At 41.4% G+C, this 22,491-nt stretch overlaps 1 protein-coding gene across 10 annotated transcripts in view; it reads left to right on the top strand.

Annotated features, from left to right (window-relative positions):
* The window catches only part of CALD1 (caldesmon 1), a 248,389-nt gene that overhangs the window by 62,059 nt on the left and 163,839 nt on the right, over positions 1–22,491 (top strand). For 3 of the 10 annotated variants that reach the window (XM_075122181.1, XM_075122187.1, XM_075122178.1), the window contains exon 1: positions 6,636–6,742. The exons of 4 other annotated variants lie outside the window; for them this stretch is intronic. The gene's annotated coding sequence lies outside the window, so the exon portion shown is untranslated. Of the gene's footprint in view, positions 1–6,635; positions 6,743–22,491 lie in introns of those variants that run through there. 3 more of the 10 variants (XM_075122183.1, XM_075122188.1, XM_075122194.1) reach the window with 3 other exon arrangements.

Below are 22,491 nucleotides of genomic sequence, written 5' to 3'. Positions count from 1 at the left end.
CCCACCCATGAACATTTCTATCTTCTTAACATCTTTTAGCTATGCTTAAAATATTTGGTTACCAGTTAAGTGCCTGGGAATTGAAGATTCTCTGCCTCTCTTGGGTTTAGGTCTATAGTGAGGATGGAGCATATTGTTAAAACTTGTATTTGTTTTCTGCTCGCGAGTATTGTCTATCTGTCAATTCTGATGGTTACCACCATCTGGTTTGGGCTTGAGCCTACTTTTGATCAAAGTTCAGGGTGAGAAATGTGAAGAGAGGAGAAGAGAAAGATGAGACAACCAAAAGGAAGCTTTCTGATCTCCAGCAAGCACTTTATATCACTCATAAAAAAGCACTCAGCATTATCTATCAGATGTCAGGTCACCTCACCAGATCCTCTTCAATGCCTCTTTTCTTCCTGATGTACCATAGGGTACAGAGAGGGACCTCTAAAATCAAACCCAATTAAGAAACCCCACTAGTTTAATGCACAACACAGATTATTCACCCATGTGATTACTGTACCATTAAACAAGACAGGGCATGCACCTCATTTTCCATTCATGATGAGAAACATATTCATTACATTTCATTCACTAGAACTTCCAACTCGTGTTTTTCACAAAAACAATGCACCCAGAATCTCTCACCTCTGACGTGTCTCCTCTCTTACCTCCAACACGGTCCCTGTCCCAGGAATTGTAAGGGGGCCTGTGCAGGCAGCCTATGGCTGTCTCAAGCAGTATCTATGCTGAGGGAATTCTCTCCACATTTGGCCAAGCAGCATTTATGGCCTCTGTATATTGCCATAATGGGAGGGAGGATCTCTCCTTCTGTCCCTACATGTATGAGGATCTAATTCTTATTGTTCCTTGTCCCTAAATTTGTATGTCCTCTTGCAGGAACGTGTATATGTACGTGCACACACACACACTGAGGTAATTATTCCAGTTCAACAGTCACAGTTGTCTCCTCCATGAAAGGCTATGATTATGGTGACTGTTATACAGCATTACAGTAATGATATTGTTGGGCATGAAGCAAAGCCAGTGATTCTAAGTTTTCTAGGCCTTTAAGCAAGTCCCAATTTGGCGGGCACGGGGAGGTGGAATGAATCCTTTCCAAAGGCACTGGCTGCCAGGTGGGAAAGTGTTTGCCTCATCAGCACTGACTTCCAGGGGATTGATGTGTCAGCACATGAAACGATTCTCTGAGCAAAAAACAAAACAAAACAAAAAACTGCGCGTGGGGGATATGCAGAAAACACTTGAAGTGAGGGAACCCCATCATTACAAGTACCTGCTTGAGAGATCATGGCATCATGCATAATATTTGTATTACCACATTGATTAAAAAAATGATGGGGCATTATATAAATAACATGAATATCCAAAGTTACAATAGTAAAGGTTAAAAAGGGGTATAAAGCTTCAGGCTTAAGAGCATAAGCCAGTCTCTGACTCTTGTGGTTGGGAAGAAACTTCCTGTGGGGATTTGTTATTCGACTACTGCCTACTTGTAGGTCTTTTTCTTTCTTTCTTTCTTTCTTTCTTTTTCTTCTTCTGTAGCAGCTGGTATTTACTACTGTCAGTGATCAAACTACTGGATTAGATGAACCACTGATCTGATCCTATATGACAATATGACCAGAGTTTGTGCTTGTTTCCACGGAAGCAAGACTGTGCCAAGGATGTTGTGGACTTGGTTTGAAGACTCAAATCCGGGTCCCACTTCTCCCCTCACCACAGATAAAGCAATGCTGATAAGGTCAATCAAAGTCAAGTAAAGAGACCAGTTACAGAGAAATCTAGGACCTGCAAAAGAAGGAAACAGCGAGAAGAGTTAAATAAATAACATGGGCATAGGTGCTGGAACTAGGCGTGCTGGGGGAGGGGGGACTGCTGCACCCCCTGGCTCAAAGTAGTTTCCATCATTTACAGGGTTTACAGTGTGGTTCATCAGCTCTCAGCACCCTCTCTCTACAAATTGTTCCAGCACCCCTGCATTTGTGGTTCTTTACAGGCCCTGATAGGCCTGGCCCCAGTTCTACTGGAACCATCTGAAACATCCCTTTGCACAGCCCTGCTTCGATCTCACACAAGTGTACATGGCAGAGCTGAGGACTGAAAGCCCATTCAGGCTCCTGCAGCATAGACAGCAGGCAGAAATTCACACCCAGTTCTGACATGGCTGTGTTATAACCCAGACTTGTTTTCTAGTCAGTAAAACCAAGGTTTGTTTCTTTTGCTGTGACCATAGCACCCTAAAATTTCAAGAGCTATCTCATTGGCCCTCATAAGTGTCTTTCGTGCTGCTGCTTAAGGCAGCAGATGGCAATTCCCTGAGCATTTAGGGTTCCTATAGCCAGTCCTATGAGAGCTGCTCCTGTCCCCACAGCACATGGGGCTTTCCGGGCCATACTGAATGTGGGCCAGTGCTTGTAGCGTGCACGTGTCAAGAGAAGACAGGGTCTGAGTTTGGTGAAGGAGGGAACGGAGGGTTATGGTGAAAAGACAGGAATGATATCACACGAAAAGGGCTAGTTTGTTTGGCCAGGTCAGCTTCTTTAAAACATCTTACATTCAACTGTAGATTGATAAGTATAAGGCACAGATTTCTGTCTCTGTCGTGTGAATGTCTCTTTAGGATAATACAGCACAAGGTGCAATTATTGGGCACAAGATCACCCCCACCACAGGTAAGAGCAGAACTATTTTTGAGGATTGTTGAATATTCTGAAGTTGCACCCTGGACTGCCAGGGAGCTATTTCGGTAAGGATAATACTTTAGGAAAATGCCAAGCCTCCAGATGCCTTCAGACATACTTGTCTATATTTGTGGTGTATGAGGTCTAAGTGTTCCTCCTCTGGGCTGTATATTTTGAGAGCATGTTAGCAGAAGGCAGCATTGTCACAGCATAATGGTCTTTTGCTGCCAGAGAAGTGCCAAAGCATCTCCAGAGTATTTAACAAACAAATGTTAAGGCCAAAGGTTCTACTGTTCGAGCAGGAGACACTAATCCTGAAACATTTATTCTGTTATAATTAGTGATGAGCAAACCTCAAAAGATGTGGATTCCTATTAGAGACCATGTCAGAATTATCTTTCATACTGGGCTGAAGAAGAGACTCTCTTTAATTTTGGATCTTGTCTGGCATCAAGCACAATGTTGTTACTCAATAATTAATACATTAATTAACAATAATTAATAATAAATCTTGGGAGAATAGCTTTCTTGTGAAATTTCCAGATCTTCTAGTTCTGACTGACTCCCAGTGCAAAAAAATGTCTTTCTAAAAACAGACAATGGTTTGAGGCTAGAGGAATCTTACATTAAGTAAATTGCATCCCAGTCTCTAGTTACAGTGGTACAAATTATACCCTCATTACACTTATGCAGCCTCATTAAGTTCACCTGCATTGCATGGAGGCAGCATGACTTGGTAATAGAGAACTAGACTGGGACCTGGGTTCTCTTCCTGGCTCTGCCACTGGTCTGCTGGGTGATCTTGGGCAACTCACATCACCTCTGTGCCTCAGTTTCTCCAATGAGGAGAAAGATGCTTTCCTTTCTTTGAGGTCTATTGTTGAAAAATGCTTTATCAGAGCTATGTATTATCAACTAAGGAAAGAATTTGGTAATGTTAATGATAGTGAATAGCTGAGTGCTGGATAGTTTAGAGAACAGAGCAGTTAGCTTCACTCATTCAGAATGAAATTCAGCTCTTCCACAGAGCCAGATGTAGCTTTTACATCACTTAAGCCCTCAAAATAGGCCTGTGTGGAAAATAGGTGGTGCATAATCTTGTGCTGGCTCTCTGTACCGGCTGAATTTCACTCTCCGAGAATGGTTCATCCCTAAGGTCCTGACCACGCAACTGCATCTCTGCAGAGCCTCATCTTCAGTGGTCCAAGGCAGCCCAACCTCTGCAGGCTCGCCGGCAGCAATTCCGGGCCCAAGGGCAGAACAGTCAAAGGGCCCCCGCTGGCGCCCAGTGAGCTGCCGGCTGTGCTGCTGGGCGCACTCTTCTGGCATGGCCAGGGCTTCCACATGCCTTCCCTGCTGCTTTCGCCGCTGCTGGTACTACCCCTCACGTGCTAGGAGCATAGGGCCGACTTCCAGGTTTCCTGGGGGGTGCTTGACACCCCGCTCTGTCCTAGGCCCTTTCCCCCAATGCCCTACCCCCCGCCCCACCTCTTCCCACCCCTGTTCTGCCCCCTACCCTAAGGACATCCTATATACAACTGGTGCCTTCTCATAGTGGGGGGTATGCAAGATCTAAAGGACAGGTCACGTGTCATCCCCACCGTGCCCAGCCCAGGGCCACCGTGCTCTCCCCGCCCCATGTTACAGCACGTTCTGCCACTCTCCCTGGCAGGCAGGAGCCCAAGCGGGGAGCAGGAGGGAGCCCCTTTTAACACTGGCCCCTCCCGGTCACTGCTCTGCAGCCCTGCCTGGCAGCTGCCTGACAGAGCCTGGCTGGGGAGGAGGCAGCTTCCGCTCCCCACCTGGCTTGGCTGCCAGGGACCCCGAGTCTGGGCAGGGAGCAGAAGTCACCTCCACAGCCAGGCTCTCTCAGGCAGTTGCTGCGCAGGGCTGCAGAGCAGCATCTCAGCAGCTGGTCCTGCCCCTTCCACTACCGGCATCTGGGGCATGTGTTGCCCAGGCCCACCCCTTCCCTGCGTCTTCCCGCCCCCTGCTCCTCCCACTGCCCCCAGCACCTCCGGCATGCCGCCAAACAGCTGACGGTGGCAGGCGAGAGGCACTGGGGGAGGATGGGGATGAGCTGATCAGCGGGGCCCGCTGCTGGCAGGAGGCGCTGTGCGGGGAGGAGGGGGCCGCCAGTGGGTGCTCAGCACCCACTTGGTGCCTATGTCTAGGAGCCCTGTGGCCTGCCCACATGATTTAAAAGGGCCTGGGGCTCCCAGCTGCTGCCACCGCTGCTACCACGGCAATAGCCAGAGGTCCCGGGACCTTTTAAATTGCTCAGGCCCCTGGGCAATTGCCCTCTTTGCCCCCCACCCCGTTGGCGGGCCTAAACCTCTGTGTCTGTGCAGAGCCTTTGAAGTCAGTGCCGTTCTACACAGGGGTCCATCCATGCTCCGGTGCATGTGTCAATCCATGCACATGAATTTGTAGGATAGAGCCAGAATGTACAATTAAAAATAAGCAAATAAAAATGTGACTCTAAGTCTTATATGAATAGCGTGGCTGGCATGACTGCTAATTGGCTTTATCAAACTGTAATGGGAAAGAAAGGTCAGGAATCCAGCAGTTGGTCTGACTGGGACAAAATACATTTGATGATGTATTCAGAAAAGTTCAAAATAGCCTTTAAATGGTACCAATATCATTCTAGAATGCTGCATTTACAACATACTTTTCCCCTCTGCTAGTTATATATTTATCTTTTTTGCAAGGTGATAGGCAAATTATATAGATTACTTGGCAGTTTAAAAAAGAAACTAACAGAGTTCCCTTGTCCCGATAGCTTAAATTCCAAACTGCTACTCATTTGAGGAACTGGACCCATCGCTAGAGCTGGTTGAATAATATTCTTCAGATAATTTGACAAATGCCACTTTTTTCCCAAATAAATTATTCAATGAATAGCTTAAAATATTTGCTGAGAAATAACATCATAATATTAAATAAATAAATGCACTAACCATGCTGAATAGCTTAAAAAAATAAAGAAAAATATGACAGGAGATTAAATACAAAAGGGATTTGGTAATATCATGGAAGCTAAGATCATCTGAAATAAGGTCCTGGGACAATAATGGAACTGACGTACAATAGCTTCTAAAGAACAGCATGCACCTTGTTAACGTAATCCCTGAAAGGCTTCCAAACTTCCTGAAATCTGGCCCTTCTGTTCCCGAGTGTAAATATGATCTCATAGGAAATAATCTGGGAGAGGCAGACTAACTCCTCTGCACAGTCAAGGTGGCATTGTTCTTTTAATACCCTAGGATGACTCGCTTCCCTGCCATGCATTCAATGATCAACTTTGCCTTTAAAAAAAGAAAAGGAGTACTTGTGGCACCTTAGAGACTAACCAATTTATTTGAGCATAAGCTTTCGTGAGCTACAGCTCACTTCATCGGATGCATACTGTGGAAAGTATAGAAGATCTTTTTATACACACAAAGCATCAAAAAATGGGTGTTTACCACTACAAAAGGTTAACACCCATTTTTTCATGCTTTGTGTGTAGAAAAAGATCTTCTATACTTTCCACAGTATGCATCCGATGAAGTGAGCTGTAGCTCACGAAAGCTCATGCTCAAATAAATTGGTCAGTCTCTAAGGTGTCACAAGTCCTCCTTTTCTTTTTGCGAATATAGACTAACACGGCTGTTACTCTGAAACCAACTTTGCCTTTGCAGCCAAGTCCCCATTATCAGAAATTGCAGTGATTTCAATGGTCCTAATAAATTGGTGTGGCTTAAATACTGGCCTTGATATAGTTTATTATCCATCTCCCAGCTTTCTACCAAAACTCCTTTAAAATGTAACATCCTAAAACATATGCCACCAATCATTCTTTAAGATGGAGAGAAAAATTAAGAGTACAGACGAGGGGACAAAGATATTTCTTGCAATTGTTCCAGATATATCGAAGAAGGTAAGCAGGATTAAAGCATAGATTGAAGTCCAGGAGCTTCTGAGTTGGTGTGACAAGAAGGGCTGTAAGAAAAGATACCCATCTCACATCAGGTCCTGATCCTGCAAGCCCTGCTATGTGGAAATTGGTAAGAAGTTTAGAATGTATATACCTCCATTGGGCCCCTTGTAAAATACCTCTTTCTCCAGATGGTTACCTCACCCAGTGTGCTTTAAAGGTTCTGTAATAATTTTGGGTATGCCCAGGACTTCCTTACTTTATACAGCCCAAGAAGGGAAGCACACTAAGTAGCCTCTATCGCTGAAAGCCTTGTACAGCAGCTAGTGTTTATCAGTCTTCACTGGCAGTGGAGAAAGAACAAAGGTATCTGTTTTTTGTTTAGTTAATGTGAACGGATAGTAACTGTGCTGAATTGCAATTGCTCTGAGCCTAAGCAGAGAGTTCTGTGGCACACTGCAAAGTTGTTAAGTTTGGCACTCGGCACTGGTTTCCAATCAAACATTTTCTTAACCATATTAGGTTATATGGAAATCAGCCAACAAGCAATAGGCTTTTGATGTACTTATTGTTTGTGCACACATTTTATGTACCAGACAGCCACTGTTTTACATAATAACTTTTAGCAGTTTTAATAAAATGGGACAAATGTAGCTAAATTTACTATTACAATTTTATAATTAAAAAGAGAGCCTAGGGAAAAGGAACAACAGTTTTGTATAATTAACCCCAAAGTATTATTACATGTAGCACTTTTTATCCAAGGATCTCAAAGTGTTTACAAATATTAATTGAACACTCCAACAAACAGGTGATAGGTAAATATTATGCTATTTCCCAGGTGAGAAATGGAGGCACAGAAAGATGATGTGACTTGACCAAGGTCACCCTGTAAGTTAGTGCCACAGCTGCTTTAAACCAGTTCCCTGCTCTAATCACTAGACAGATCAGCTCCCACTAACGAGGACCACTAACGACGTTCAGATAAAATAATGCTCCCGATGAACCTTTCAGCAAGGCTAGAATCTTCAACAAGATCCGCACACCTCTATGTACTACTTCCTGGTTTCAGCCAGGAACAGAAGGTATCATGAGCAATGCTGTTCCTCTGTTCTTGTAATATTGCCAGGCTATCCCAAACTAGAAAATATTGGGAATCCAAGAAAAGAGCCTAATGTCACAAGAGTGCCTCAGAATCATAGGTATTAGAGAGGGAAAGGACTTATTCAGCACATCTGTTCCAAATCCCTGACAATGAATTGTTTCCTATTGAACATCTAATAGTTTTTTGTTGTCTAGATTTAAAACACACAAATGATGGTGTTTCCATGTTTCTTGGTCAACTACTCTACAGTAGGACTGGTCAAATTTTTCTGTCAAAACTGGTTTTTGACGGAAAATTGAATGTTCAACTAAATGACATTTTTCTTGAAATTCTTGGCTTTTTTAACAAAAAAACCAAACACCAAAAACTTCAATTCTGAAATTCACCGTATCTCATGAGAGCTGTGATTTGGGCCCTTCATGCCCCCATTCTCCTTTGTGGGCTGGATCCCCTCGCCAGACTACACATGCCTCCTAGCATGACCACAGGAATCCCGTGATGCACCGAGGTGGCTCAGCAAGAGGGAAGACTGTTGTGCATCATGGAAGAGGTAACCCAGCCAACGAGCCTAGCTCACAGAGAAGAATGGGGCATGAAGCACCGTAGCATCCCAGGTAGTCAGTTTTATGTAGCACTGAGCTGAAACAAAACTTTCAATTTTTTTTCACAAATTGAAATGAGAACTTTCATTTTGGGAATTCTATCTTCAAAACACTTCATTTCAATCAAAAAATATGTCATCTTGAAAGTGTTCAGTTTTTGGCTGACAGCTCCATGGAAAATCTTATCTTTTCATCAAAGACGTTTTCCAACCAGATCTCTTTCAGAGCCTAATAGATGTCACTATTAGAAATATTTTCCTGATATTTTCCATTCTTAATTTGGTTATATTATTCATAGCTATAAAACCTTGTTTAATTCAGAATAATTCCTTGCCCTCCTTGCTAATGCTTTCAAATACTTGTAGACAGTTGTCACATCCGTTCCTTAGTATTTAGTTAATATATGCATATTTAGCTCTTTTAATCTTTCTTTGCAAGTCAATCTCTCCTGTTTCCTGATAACTTTTATAGCTTTTCTGGAGGAAGATCACAGGTTGTTATATGACTCAGGAAATGAGTTGCCTGGAACTGAATGCTGTATTCCAGGTGTGATCACACCAGAGCTGTATATTACCTCTCTGCTCCATGACAATGATGCCTTTTGAATACAGCCCCAAAGCACTTGGGCTTTTGTTACTGCCATGTCCTAGTCCAACCTCCAAAGAAATTGGGATAAACATCCAAATCTTTAAACCTTTTGAGCTTCACTGTAGCTAATTTTGATATAGTTCAAAGATACAATAGTGACTGAAATGCCTGCCCTTAATTTGTAGCTAAAGAGAGTCATCTCTCGAAGCTGGAACTTAAGCCTGGGAAAGAGAACTTATTTGTTCTAACCCTGGTTCTGCTGCTGACTTGCTATGTGACCTTAGACAAGTTACTTAAGTTCTCTGTTTCAGTTTCCCTCTCTGTAAAAGGAGGGTGATACCCCAGTAACCACACTTAATGGGGTTGTTATGAGGTTTAGCTAATGTTTGTATAGTGCTTTGATAACGCTTTCCACTTTTAGTACATTACATTACTTGGGCAAGTGATGGTGACAAAGCACGTTACATATTACCTGTGAATTTACATTATATGGTCCCATTGATACTGAGAACTACAGTCACCAGAAATTCCACTTCAGCACAGTCATTCATCATTCTGTTTGCTAAAAGAGGAGGAGAACTAAATAAAGTAAAATGGATCAACTTCATCTTAGGTGTAACTCTAGCAGGTTCACCAGCGGTGCATTTGGGCCAATGTGCCTAAGAAATAAGCACATTTGGAGACTTGTTGATTTTGAAAAAGACCTCTACAATTAAATATGTAATCAGCTAAAGATCTTAAAGTGATTGTTCGATGTTGTATGAGGAAGAAAGAGGAAACGACAAGGTCCTGACTCTCTGTTGCCCTGCAACTGTAAAGACGTTTACACCAGAGTGAAATGAATGCAAAGTGGATGTAAAATGCTACAAAATCAAAATGATAAAGGGCACAGTGAGTGTAAAATACTATTATACATCCACAGTACATTGGTGTAAATGATGATACAAGCAGAGCAATGGACAATCAGGACCCCCACAGCTTAATCCTGCAATCCCTGACTCTCACAATTAATCTTTAATTGAGCCCATCCCTGCTTATATGAGTCAGGGTTTGCAGGACTGGGCCCAAGACACTATATAAACTTGTAAATGTGTCTGATTTATATCATTATTAAACTAGATCGACTTTTTTGGAGTGAACAATTTGAGGTTGCTGAAAATAAACCTGATTGAAGAAAGGAATTCTCTCAGAGATAGTTCACATGTTTACTCAGTTGCTGATATAATCTTAGCTATAAGAGATTACAAAACCACTGGAATGAGTAGCTTCCTTATCTGAGTGTAATGCCCAAGATTAAGGCTTTTGCTGTGTATTTCATAGAGACCAGGACTGGGATGAGGCATGATGAGAAGGTAGCAATGAGTGATCTGAAGTATGCAGAGGAGAAGCTCAGGGTTGCACCATTCTTGAGGGATTAGAAATATTTATGTTATCTACATGTGTCAGAAGCCATTGCTCTATAAATAAAATCAAGTTAATTTAACGTAAAACTGGTAGAGACGGTAACCGCACCGTTAAATTCAGACAAATAGGAGAGGGAGTGGGTGGAGACTCAAATACCCATACTAGAAGGACCCTAACTTTTGATTCTAGTTTAATTCTCCCAAGAACTATTTGTGTGTAATTTTGGTCCAAGATAACAGCTATTCTTGAGAGAATCTGATCTCGCCATTTTCAGCCATTTCAGGCTAAAATCTCCTGGGAACAGTTTCCAAGATTTTGGCACCATCTGATCTGAACTCTGAACCAGACTTAAGTTCCGCAGCATAACCTGATCTGGACCCAAATAGTATCTCCTCCAGTGCTCATCTGTCTGCAGACGGTGGAATCTAGTGTGTTTTTTTTTAATTCTCAATTTTATATATATATATATATATATATATATATATATATATAATTTTGAAAGTAAAAAGAAATCATCCACAGTTTCCCTCTAACCAGATTAAGATTTCATGTTTCTACTCCGTTACAAATGATTATCAGCAGAGACTAATGAAACCTAAAATAGGTAGGCAAAAATGTGGTTCCAACTCTACAACTATTTACCCTTATTATTGTTCATGTTTGTACGTTATGGTAATACCTAGCGGGCTCAGCTGAGATTGGGGCTGCATTGTGCTAGGAACTTCACAGACATCTAGGGAGTGTAAATCCCTTCCTCTAAGAATTTACAATCTAGACAAGATGAAGGTTAAGAGGGGAATCTCTTTGCGCAAGGTCATAAGCGGAGCTGGGACTAGAACCCTTGTCTCATGACTCCTACGCTAGTGCCCTATCCACTAGAACACTGTCCCTTTTATATAGAAAGCAGTTTTCCTGGCAGCTCTGCTGACAGGTACAGAGGGTATTGGAGCCTTGAACCCACCGCCTTCCCCCAATCCTGCTAGGACACTAGCCCCATGAAATCCTTGTGCTCATGGCAGCAGAAGCATCTGTTGCAGCTGTGTACTGCACATGATGTGCGTTCCCTCGATAGAGGCCCCTTCCACAACCATATACGGGCTGGCCACAATCTGGGCCTAAGCTTCAGAGTTTTCAATAAACTCCTAAATAAAACGGTGTGTTTTTTCTAGAGATAGGTCCAAGTTAGGAAGCTGGATGAGATCTGGATCCAAATGTACTTTGTGTGTGTGTATTCTGATTCAGTATTCCATTTTGCCCCATCTCTAATTTTTCATTGGCAGAATTACCATGCTTTTTTTGCATCTGCCTGCAGAGTACCTCGTTGTGTCATGTAAACTAGGGACGGATCCAGAAATACTACCACATTTACCCATAATTCACAGATAATTTTATTTATTGTTGTATTTTTTACTGTTCCAAAATTTTAGCTAATCAAAATCTTGGAAAAATGATTAAATAGCTTGGCCATAATATGTTATTTTATGACTGTTAATAAAATGTCTAGTTATTCATGTTCAGATAAGGGCAATCAAATCTCTTGCTTGAGGGCATGAGCTGATTACTACAGGGTTCAGAAAGGAATTCATCTGTCTCCCCGCATGCAGCATTATACAACTACCTAGGTGCATGATGGGTATTTTTCACCTTTTTTTGAAGCCATAGGTATTGCTACTGCTGGAGGCAGGACAGCAAAATTAGTACAGAAAATCCTTAGATTCCTATGATCCAAGCAGTTGACACAGAAATATATGCATAAAAAGAAGAAAATATAGAATCATAGAAAAGTAGGGCTGGAAGAGATCTTGAGAGGTCATCAAGTCCAGCCCCCTGTGCTGAGCAGGACCAAGTAAACCTAAAGCAACCCTGACAGGTGTTTGGCCAACCTGTTCTTAAAAATCTCCAATGATGAGCATATCTCAAACAAATTAAATAAGTGGAGAGTTAAAGTGAAGCCAATAGTGTGTATAGGAGGAGAGTTTCTAATGCACTCCCTTTTAAAAGTCAAGGGAAGTTGGTCATTTTAACAGCCCTTCATGTCTTTGAAGACCTTCCTCTTAGCTTTCTGATTACAATTTTAAATTGTAACTGTATTCAGAGGAAAAGGGATTGAGTTAACATGAAGATTAAAATGTTAATGTTTTGCAAAATTCCTGCCACATCTTCAGTGTTTAAAGCTATCCCAGTATGTTTTTTGTATATTGATTGTATTGTTGGCTTATTGAGCATAGACAACATTCATAGTTGTATTTAAAATGCGTAGGTGATTTTGGTAGATTCGTTGCAAATCTTTGATACCCTTGGCCATTTGTTTTTATGGAGCTCGAGTTGAATCCTGTGGTGGTTTCCTCTGCAAGGGTTCCTTAAAGGACTGGTAATAATGAGGCATACTTCTTCTCTCTCTGGTCTTCTGGGGATTCCATTCTGGCAGTCCCTCTTTTTTTAAGATGTTCATGTGGCTTGTAGAGGAGAGAGTGAAGTTTTGCTGCAGTGTCAGGGGTCTCCCAAATGGGTAAATTGAAACACAAAAAGAATAGGTGACTAGGTGAAGGTCACACATGTGACAGTGATCTTGGATTAGAATTCAAGAGTTCCTGGCTTTGTTCCCAAGGCTCACTAGATCTTTTTACCAAAATCCCATTTATTATGGACTAAACCTACATGCATTCTGTATATGGAACTCCCCTTGAAAACAATGGAAGTTGAAGTGTAATTTTAGGTAAGTTCTATGGCCTGTATGCATGTTGAACGTGACTCCAAGCCAACTGAAGTGAAAGGCAGTCTTTCCATGGTCTTCAATAGGCTTTGGATCAGACACATCACCATTTCCCTGAGGCCTTGATCATAGGCACTGACTCTGTGGATGCTCCAGGGCTTTGGGAAAAAAAACGGTGGGTGCTCAGCACCCTCCAGCCACAGCTGTTCGGCGGTGCCGCCAATCAGCTCTTTGGCTGCGCCTCTGATCAGGTAATCCGGGGCACTGCCAAACAGCTGATTGGGGACACGACCAAACAGTTGTTTGGTGGCTTGGGGAGAGGCTTCGGAGAGGGCAGAAAGCAGCAAGCAGCAGGTAGGCGGGGGCCTCGGAGTGGGGAGCGGGAAGAGGTGAAGTGAGGGTGGGGCCTTGGGGAGAGGGCAGAGCAAGGGTGGGGCCTCAAGGAAGAGGACGGGAGGGGGCCTCAGGGTGGAGTGGGGGTGAAGCACTCCTGGGGAAAAGGAAAAGTTGGTACCTATGGCCTTGACCCAGCAGTTCTGTCATATTTATTTTTTTTTTGAGCTAATTTAAGAGTTTTATTAACTGTGTGTTACAATGTCTACAATGAACATCTGGCTAATATTTAAATAAGACCATGACTCTCCAGGTGTCAGTCATCTAGGCAAGATAGTTGCAGCTAAGCATAACTAATCAGCCCTGCACCTAATCATCAACTCTCAACATTTCTTTGCAATTGCTAGGGCACCTGCTAATGAGAAAATATAAATGACAGACATTACAAAGATGCAAAATTGTGTTTTTAATTATCCACTTTTAGTTTTAAGAACCAAAATACGCCTCTGTGCCTTTAGCTCCATAAATGTTTGTTAAAAACATTGCTATGTAGTATCAATACTAAATACAAGGGATATGGTGTGAAGAATTAAAATACAATCACAGAAAAGATAAATACAATTAATTACCAGTTTATATTTGTATAACACTGAGGATCTCAAAGTGGATTTTAAACATTAATGAATGGAATGTTACGTGTCCTCATTATTTATTTATTTTTTCTGTGGTAGCACTTCTGTAACTAGTCACAGACCAGGACCCCATTATGCTAGGTCAGTGGTGGGCAACCTGCGGCCGTGGCCCACCACTGCGCTAGGTATTGTACAAACACAGAACAAAAAGACCATCCCTGCTCACATCTCTGGGAGATACAGAAGTATTATCTTTACTTTGCATATGATTAAAATGAGGCAAAGAAAAGCAAAGTGACTTGCTTAAGGATGTCTAGGTAGAGCTGACTTCAGATCCAGATCTCTTGGCTCCTAGATATGTGCCTGAACCATAAGACTGCCATGCTTCCTGTTTATTAAAAATGCAAAATAAAGTGTAAATTACTAAAATATAAAATAAATCATAAACAGGTAAAAATGCTCACATGGAGTATGACCTACTGGATAGTGCACTGGACTGGGACTCAGGAAACTGGGTCCTCTTCCTGGTTCTGCCACTGGCCCACTGGGTGACCTTGAACAAATCACTTCACCTTTGTGCCTCAGTTTCTCTATCTTTAAAATGGAGATAATGATACTTTGTAAATCACTTTGAGATCTACAGATGAAAAGCACGATATAGGTAATTAGGTACAAGGAACTAGATAATTTTATTTTTAGAAGTCAGGGTGGGATGGACTGAAATAATATATTAGAGGAATCCTTAAAGGATAGGTGACATTAAAGCTTAGCTACTTCCCATGATGGAGCTCCCTTATTAGGTCTTGAATATATTATAATGTTAATTCCTTGGGACCCTATCCTTCAAGGTGCTGAGTATGTATTGCTGCAAACTGGAGCGCACCCCAACTCCCACTGAAGTCAGCGGAAGTTGAGTGTTCAGTAGCTCATGAGAGTCTCTCAACACCAACCCCTTGGTTTCTATATAAAACTTTCCAGACAGGGTGGACTGTACAGAGAAGGCCTGATTCATTCTGTAGCTATGTCCCAGTGTCCCAGTGGTTAGTTTTTTTTGGACTCTGCATATTCCATGACTGATGGAGCCACGTTCATAGAGCTTTCCATAAACCACATCATTCTTAAAAGAAATTTATGGACTCAAATTGGTAACTAGTTACATAGGAGAAATAGCAACATATCTGATTACCATACAAAGGAAAATCTGGGTTTACCACTAATGGCAGATAAAAATTAATACTTGCAAAAGAGACACGTATGATCTATTTGTACGTGTCTTATGTTTCCATAATTAAATATTAAAACGTCTTTAAGTTTTAAATAGCCTTCTGAAAAAAAAGTGGTGGTGGGGAGGGTCATTAGTCTCTGGTGGTTGTCACAAATGATTAATAGTTTGCTCTTCTGACAAAAGTATGCTTTGGTTCAGCAAAGCACTTAAGCATGTACATAACTTTAAGCACGTGCTTAAGTGCTTTGCTGAAATTGGGTCCTAGCCCGCCAAATTTCTTTCAAAGTGAGACTAGACTGAAATAATAAATAAATCTGTTAAGGTGCTACCTACTTCTTTCTGCCTATGCCAAATTATTGGGCAAGTGCAAGCTAATGTCTTAGAAAAAAAGGGCACAAGTCCATTTTTCCCCCTTACAATGAGTAATTCACGTCCTGTCTCAGTTGGAAGTTTCTCTGCTAATTGTAGAACTAGTGAAATGGTGACAACTCAAAAGCCAAGAAAACAAAAGCTGAAGTATTGAGATGGAAGAGGTTTTAGTCACTGTTTGATTTTTGTATGTCTTTGTTAAGACCTAATTAACTTCAGTGAGTAGCATTTTAAAAAAAAGGAAATATTTGTTAAGATTCAACACCCTCTTCCCTTCCTTTTAGGGGTTTAAGAGCTAACAATAAACATCCCCTATTCCCCTCAGTGGTTCTTCAACAAAACCCAGGAAGACTAGCATTATGAATGAAATCCTGACCCTACTGAAACCAATGACAGAATCACATTGACTTCAATAGGGCCAGGATTTCACCCTGCTTTCCTGATATTTCTAAGATAAAAAACAAGCAGGGGGGGAAAAAATGACTTTTGTTAAAACATCCAAAAACATAGAGCAAAACAAGTGCAAGCCCATTTTTAAAAAATCCACTGACGGTGTACTTTAAAGGTATTTCCATTTAGATAATTTCAGTGACTAAATATTACCATTGCTCTCAAATGGTAATATTTTTATATGCGCAGGAAATATCATCTCGCTTTTGTAAAGTGTCTTTCACTTTCCCCACACCAGTGTCCAGCCTTTTATAGGGTGGGGCACATCAGTTTTATACAATGCACACCAATATTAGACAATTATGTAGGATAGAAAGCGAAGAAGAGAAAGGGAAGAAATACAGTGAGTTTGGGGATAGGTAGAACTATCCACGTTCAGATTTGCCCAAGCGCCGCTACTCCTGTGAGAAGCTCTGAGATTTTTAATAACCACAAGAGGTGAAGACCTAGGGTTAGGTTCTCAGGCCAAGTTGGGTCCCCTTTATGCCATCTGAGTGGTGCAAAAGGGATGTAATCTGGCCCCAGATACCAGTTGGGAATTCTCTGGGCAGAGGTGTTGCCAGCTTGATTCCTGTGTAAACCTCCTCAGTACCACGTAGCATAGGCAGTGTAATGGGGCGGGGAGCTTCAGTTTGCTTCCTTATAACAATTCTCTGCTGGTGAATGGTCCATTAGGGACCACAGACAGCAGTCATAAGTTAGAGCAGCCTCTAGGCTTATTTGAATTATACCAGGCAGGGTCTGGGACAGCTTGAGAATCAGGGAACCATAACGAGCTTCCTGACAACTCCCCCCACCCATCAAGATATGCATCACGTAGGAGAGAATGTGTTTTTTCTCTCATATGAAAGATAGAACCTCCAACAGTGCAGGCCACCCACCATGCAAAGGCATTGATTCCATTACTGACTCTGAGGAAAGAGCACCACTTTCCATCAGCACTTACTACTAGAAATGGATTTTCCGTGGAGGTCGATTAGCCAAACACTTAACGAGGCTCAGACTGAGGTTGCACAAAGGGTGGAAAACGATTTTGTTTATTCATATCTTCTTCATATTCATTTAATTTATTGCACCATTTTCTTTCCTTTTTTTATATTTGACAGCAGCAAATATATTCGATTGAGTGTTGTATAAACCCTTGCCGGGCTTATCATTGATATGGCTACATGCATGAAAACAAAAACATCAGGAGGTTCAGTTCTGCGTGTCTGAGGCAAAGCTGCCATCGCCCTTAATAGGAGCTTTTCTTGAATGAGGGGTGCACAATCAATATTACAGTGAGGAAAATTTGGCACACAAGGGCAAAATCTATAGGAATGACTTGAATGTTTTATCAGAATTTGCCTATATCTTTGTAATCAGAAAAGGAAATTCAAACATTCTGTATTTTTATGTTCTAGTAGTATTTATAGGCCCCTAACTGAGCTGAGGGCCTCACTATGCTAGGCATTGCACAAACACTTAGTGAGAGACAGTCTCTGCCCTAAAAGCTTAGAATCTAAGGCTTTGTCTACACTGCACTTTCATCGGTAACACTTTTGTCGTTCAGGACTGTGAAAAAAACACACCCCCCCCGAACGACGAAATTTTTGCCGATGACCAGCGCCGGTATGGGCAGTACACTCTCCCGCCGACAAAGCTACCGCCTCTTATTGGGGGTGGATTTATTTGGTCTGCGGGAGAGCTCTCTCCTGCCGACAAAGAGCAGCTACACCGCGCACCTTTAGCGGCGCGGCTGTAGCGGCACAGCTGTGTCGCTAAAAGGTGCGTTGTGTAGAAATAGCCTAAGTAGACGAGAAACAAAAGTTGGGACGGGAAACAGAGGCACACAAAAGAGAAGCAACTTCCAGGAAAATTACGCATCAGGTCAGTCTGAGCACGGGGAATACAAGCCACGAGTCTTGAGTCCCAGGTGAGTGCTCTATTTGCTAGAACATGTTGCCCCTTTTCTAGCTGGTTAATCCATTTCATTCTCAGGTTCTGTTTATTTTACACTGTTTGAATGTTCAATGTGGGAATAACCATCATGTCCGCAAACCTCTCCATTGAGGCACTTGTGCCTGGAGTGCCTCCTCCTATGGTACAATCTAGAAAGGATGGGGATCCGGGGCTGTCTCCTCTCTGCTTGTGGATTGCTTTGCCCCTTAATGTGAACCACAGTAGATTACTTACCTCTAGCTGGGAAAGACTGGAGACTTTTTTGGTCCCTTTTGACTTTTGTTTTGTTTGTGTGAATGCATTTGTCGTTTTTGGCACCTTGGTGGATGGATTATTGGGGAATTTGCTACGTGGCTTGAGTTCTGTTTAGTTATTTGGCCACGCTGCTTGTTTGAAATTCCTAAAGTATTTTTTAATGTGTGCTAGTGATTCAGAGAGCTTTAGGTTTGATCACTCTAGAGAAAAGGAAGCTGATGGGGTGACTATTTTTAATAAACCTGCCTACTTAGTTGTTGTCAGGACACTTATGATCCTGAAATATGCTGAGCACCTGTGGCTGCCACTGACTCTAATAGGAATTGAGGCTTCTTAGCACCACAGGGGAGGTGCTCCTTAGGTTCCAGGATCAGGCTCCAAATGATGAAATAAAATGCCTCTAGCTGATTTCTGATCACAGCCATTAAGTTACACACACACACACACACACACACACACACACACACACACACACACACACACACACACACACACACACACACACACACACACACACACGGCGTGAGGGAATAGGAAGAGAGAATTGGTGGACTATATGTGATTAATGCATACTTACTCTGATGCCTGCAAAGGAGTCATACAATGATGAAGGGGATGCATGCTTTGATTTATTTGCTTCTAGTTTAAAGTTGTGGAGCCCTAAAAATGACTAATGAATCTCCTTTCAAGGTTCATATCTATGACCTAATTCAGATGTGCAGGAATCTAGTCTTCCCTAACTGCAGCAGAAAGTTTAGGTTTGCTCATCCAAGGAGTTATAGTCAAAGGCAGAGACACTGGACAAGATCCAGCACAAATAGCTCAGTTCCAGTGAAAACAGGAATCAGATGTACCGTGCATATGATAGACTAATAGGCCAATGCTATTTACCATACGTTAATTGCAGTTCCATTATACTAAATTTTTCTTATGTGAAATTGCTGTAATTATTACCATATAATCAACATCATAAGATGTCAGGCAGGAATATTGTGTCTTTAACAATGATTGCTGTGGTAGAATCCTTTTTTTTTTTTGTCTGTGTATCTTTTAAATTCATTCTTTAAAGCTAAGCCATGTATGCATATATTGGGTCAGATCTTCTGCTGGTGTAAGTCATCTTAGCTCCATTTATATCAATAGAGCTATGCCGGCTAAGAATTTCTCCCATTGTGCTTTACGCTCTGGGCCTCAGAAGGTGTTTTGTTGTATTATTCTGCTTATGTCAAATATTTATAATTAAATCTGCTCATGGATTTTTGACTAAATATTTTTATTCATAAAATGCTGATTTGTCAAAATCATAGGAAAAAATGGTTTCTATGAATTATCCAGTTCAAAAACATTTTGGAAAAAAAAAGTTTTGAAATTTGTTTTTTTTAAATGAATTTTTTTTGCATTGAAACAACTTTTCATTTTGAAATTAACTTACTTTAGAGTTTAAAAGACAAAAATTAAAACAATGTTTTGAAATTATCAAACTGTTTTGATTGGATTTTGGGTTTGTGAAATTTTTTGAGATTTTGACTTTTTTTGTCCTGAGTCAAGATGAGAATGGAGTTTTGTTTGTTTTGTTTTTAAACTCAAATTTTCATGGGACAAGAAAACCTTTTGCTGCCAGCTCTACTTGGAAATAGTTTTTATGCAATATACATTGTTAGAGTATAATATTATAATTAGCCAATTTTGCTCTCAGGAATATGGGAGTAAATCTGGATTGATCTGATCCGGGTCAGCAGAATAAGTTCAAGTACTATCTGGTGTGCTAACAATGATGCAATTCATAGTCATTCAGAATGACTTGGGCCAGGGAAAGAAAGCCAGTATGATTCTACTGCCTGGTGGGTAGGACACTCAGAGCATACGGAAGAGTGAAGTTCAAGTCTCTGTGCCAATAATTATTTATTTAAAAGTGGAATAGTTTCAGCAGGAGAGATTGAGAGACTCCCCCCGACCCCATCAGAATATTCCATAGCCTGGTGACTAGAAGCACTCTCCTGCAATGTAGAAGACCCATGTTCAAATTGCTTTTCCTCAGGCCAAACCTATGGATCTTGTGGCATATGTATAATTGGAGAGCCAGGTCCCCTGCTGTTTTTGAAAGGCCAGCTTCCCCACATGCTTAAAGATGATGGGATCCTGGAACTCCATAGAGAATATAGACACACCAATATCTAGTCATGGGCCAAATCCTGTTCCCATTGAATTCCACAGGAGTTTTGCCATTGACTTCATGGGAGGTAGTAGAATCAGGTCCTATGTATATTAACTTTAATTTATAAAGATCTATCTTTGAAGCTGTGAAACAGTTTGTTTAAATAGTTTAAGTCTGTGGAGCTATATAGGTGTAAAACTAGACTGAGGACAGAATCAGACTCTCAGAAGTCACTCAGAATATACCAGTTTGTATGATGCAGCATCTACAACATAGTTCCAATGTCACTGAGAACAGAATTAAATTTTTTACCTCTTGGTGCCCATCTTCAGGTCTGGCCAAGATAGGATCTGAGAGTGGTAGGGAGCAACTGTGGTTCCCCCAGTTGTGTGGCCTGTTTGGTTCCCTGTACAACTTAGAGTGGCCATGGGACTACTCTAAGTAATAGCCAGCTGTAGTCATGGTCCTTGCAGCAGCTGGGGTGACCAGAGTTCAGTTATGCTCTGGCCACACCCCATTCCCTTTGCCATGTCTCTGGTATGCCCTCTATGCTGGGAACTGTGAGGACCAAATTCAGAGGTGATTTATAAAGGTACATGTTGGCAAGTGAATGTGAGTCCTGAGGGTTTATATTTTAAGTTGCTCTAATGTATGTGTTGGGAGGGGGTACAGAGATGGTGTAAATTAGACTCCCAGTGGAGTCACTTCTCAATTTGACCCTTTACATTTTACAAAATTAAAGAACAGTGTTCTTTCTTTATCCTACAGATATTATTCTGGAAAATGTACTTAAATACTCAGGCCTGGTGCATGCTTATGGGTGTACAGTACTTGTAGTGTGTTACCACATTCCAGCTACACCAAAATGTTGTGGTTTCTCTTTGTATTTAGTTTGGAAAGAAGCTAACTTTATCCCTGAATTCTGCAGAAAAATAATCATCCAGTACTGTGTCATTATTACACAGTCCCAGCAGAAACAATAAAAAAAAAATGAGGGAGAGGGGGTGACAGAAACCACAGAAGAACTTGGGCGGGGGTGAGGGGAGAAGCATTCAGAGCTTACACATAAGGTAATATAAATTAAACTCCCTTCCACTACCTTAGGGTATGTCTGTACTGCAGTTGGATGTGTGATTGCAGCTCGGGTAGTTCTAATCTAGCTAACACGGCTTAAAAATATCAGTGAAGACAGGGTGGTGTGGACTTCAGTTGTATTAGCTTGCCTGGACTTAGGGGTACATACTCACATTCCTAGTCCATGCTGGGGTCTGTGCCACTGTTATTTTAGCCACACTAACTAGATTAAAGATAGAGTGGGTATACCTACCTGAGCTGCAGTCACACCTTTGATTGTAGCATAGTCCCTTAGACTCAATTCAACTGACTTACATCCATTCTGTTAAAGTGTAAGGGACTCCAAGTTGGTGTAATTGCCATCCTGAGGAGCTGCGAAGAGTTGTATCTTACAGTGTGGTAGAGGCTACTTTAATTTACACCTTCCAAATCCTGTGAATTCCAGTTATTCCCTTCGACATCCTTGCCTGTTAGCGGAGTGGCTGTAATTAGGTGTAAGAACATCCAAGTCTGCATCAAGAGAAATTTGTGTACAGACCTCTAACTTGCACCACATTTCATCTTACCTCTGGATTTCCTCTTTTTAAAAAAAGAAAAATTCCAGACCTAGTTCCCTTTTTGTGTCATAATTAGATAAGAACGTTGATTATGGGACAGTTTTAATAAAAGCTGATTAAACACCATTTTCAGCTTTCATATAGATGCCTGAGTGAGCCTCTATTAAATCTGTCCCAAGCTGAGACTATTGGCCAATTTAGGAGGCTGAGAGATCATGTTTTCCATGGTTGACTAAAGAGAGGTTTGACTGTTTGTTGTCATTTCACATGTTGGGTCAAATTCTGCTCTCTTCTGAACACATGAAACCCCATTTGAATAAGATTATTCAAATCCCATTAAGTTTATTATTGTTACTGTATAGTACTCCTGGGGGAATTCTGCTCCAAAACAATAAAATTCTGTGCCAAAAATTAAAATTCTGTGCACAATATTTTAAAATTCTGCATATTTTATTTGTCAAAATAACACAATATAA

This window comes from Caretta caretta, chromosome 1 (assembly GCF_965140235.1).
Source record: "Caretta caretta isolate rCarCar2 chromosome 1, rCarCar1.hap1, whole genome shotgun sequence".
NCBI lineage: Eukaryota > Metazoa > Chordata > Testudines > Cheloniidae > Caretta > Caretta caretta.
The sequence above is the reverse complement of the archived record's forward strand: the minus strand, read 5'-3'. Positions and strand labels throughout refer to the sequence as shown.